The sequence below is a fragment of the Gossypium arboreum genome, chromosome 8 (genome assembly GCF_025698485.1).
Source record: "Gossypium arboreum isolate Shixiya-1 chromosome 8, ASM2569848v2, whole genome shotgun sequence".
NCBI classification, from domain to species: Eukaryota; Viridiplantae; Streptophyta; class Magnoliopsida; order Malvales; family Malvaceae; genus Gossypium; species Gossypium arboreum.
In genome coordinates this window covers 12,389,516-12,391,256 of record NC_069077.1, presented here as the reverse complement: position 1 = coordinate 12,391,256, position 1,741 = coordinate 12,389,516, and the positions used below count along the sequence as shown (strand labels likewise).

At 37.7% G+C, this 1,741-nt stretch overlaps 1 non-coding gene across 1 annotated transcript; it reads left to right on the top strand.

The window, feature by feature from the left end:
• Window positions 1–1,337: 1,337 nt before the first annotated feature.
• LOC128279609 (small nucleolar RNA R71) lies at window positions 1,338–1,444 on the top strand. Its single transcript, XR_008269809.1, has one exon. It is a non-coding gene; the product is annotated as a small nucleolar RNA R71 (small nucleolar RNA).
• Window positions 1,445–1,741: the final 297 nt, after the last annotated feature.

Genomic DNA, 1,741 nt, shown 5'->3' with positions numbered 1-1,741 from the left:
CTCTATGTCTAGAACAACGAAATCAACGGGAAATATGAACTTATCTACTTTCATGAGTACATCTTCAATCATACCCCTAGGGAATCTTATAGTTTTATCTGCCAATTGACATCCTAGTTTGTTTAGCTATCCCAAGACCTAGTTGCTTAAACATTTTGTAAGGCATTACGTTAATACTAGCCCCTAAATCAGCTAATGCATGACTTATATCTAAACTACCAATTAAACAAGGAATTGTAAAACTCCCTGGATCTTTCAATTTGTGGGGTAGTTTATTCTGTTAAATAGCTAAGCAGACTGCATTTAGTTCCACATGCGACGCTTCGTCCAACTTCAACTTATTTACTAAAAGCTCTTTTAAAAATTTCATTGCATTTGGCATCCGCGACAAAGCTTCAATAAACGGCAAGTTAATATGTAATTTTTTCAAAAGTTTAAGGAATTTACCGAATTGTTCGTCTAAGTGGTCTTTCCTTGTCGCGTTAGGGTATGGCACATGAGGTTTATATTCGACAGTCACTGGTTTGTTTGTATTTTGACCTACCTCATCTCTCCCTTTGCTTACCACAGTTTCTTGCCTCGGTTCTGGTTCAAGCTCAATGACTCCTTCGTCATCTTGAGTATTAATTGCGTTAAGTTGTTCCCTTGGATTAGGTTCAGTATTACTTCGCAAACTACCTTGTGGTCGTTCGGAGATCAGTTTGGAAAGTTGGCCTATCTAAGTTTCGAGTCCTTAGATCGATGCTTATTGATTTTTAAGTGCTATCTCGGTATTTTGGAAACGGGTTTCTGACATTGATATAAATTTTGAGAGCATCTCCTCAAGGTGGCTGTTGAAATCCCTGAGGATTTTGTGGCTTTTGATTTCCTTGACCACCCTAGGAGAAATTTGGGTGGTTCCTCCAACCTACATTATAAGTATTACTATATGGGTTATTTTGAGATCTAAAGTTGTTATTACCCATATAGTTGACTTTTTCCTCTTCAGTTGTGGGATTGACGGATTGACATTCTGTATACACACCTCTTCCGCTTGAGTCACACCTCATTACTGGATGTACCTGCGTAGAGCCAAGTAAACCATCAATCTTTTTATTGAGAAGTTCTACCTGATTTGACAGCATAGTAACTGAATCGACGTTATAAACACCGATTGTTTTTATTGGCTTAGTCTTCATGACTTGCCATTGATGGTTATTTAGTGACATTTCTTTAATAAATTCATAATCCTCTTCAGGTGTTTTGTTGTTGATGGTTCCACCAGCAGCTGTGTCAACCATTTGCCGAGTCGAGGGACTCGGACCATTGTGGAATGTTTGTACTTGCAGTAAAGCGGTAAACCATAGTGAGGGCACCTTCTTAGTAAGTCCTTGTATCTCTCTCATGCATCGTAAAGTGTTTCTAAATCCATGTGCACAAAAGAAGAGATATCATTACGTAATTTAGCCGTTTTAGCCGACGGAAAATATTTTAGTAAAAATTTCTCGATCATTTGTTCCCAAGTAGTGATAGACCCTCGTGGTAATGAGTTCAACCACTGTTTAGCTTTGTTTCTCAGTGAAAAGGGAAATAACCGAAGACGAATGGTATCATCAGAAATGCCATTGATTTTAAATGTATCGCAAAATTCCAGAAAATTTGCTAAGTGAGCATTGGGATCTTCATCCTGCAAACCATCAAACTGAACAAACTGTTGTATCATCTGAATAATGTTAGGTTTTAATTCAAAAGTATTTGCAGC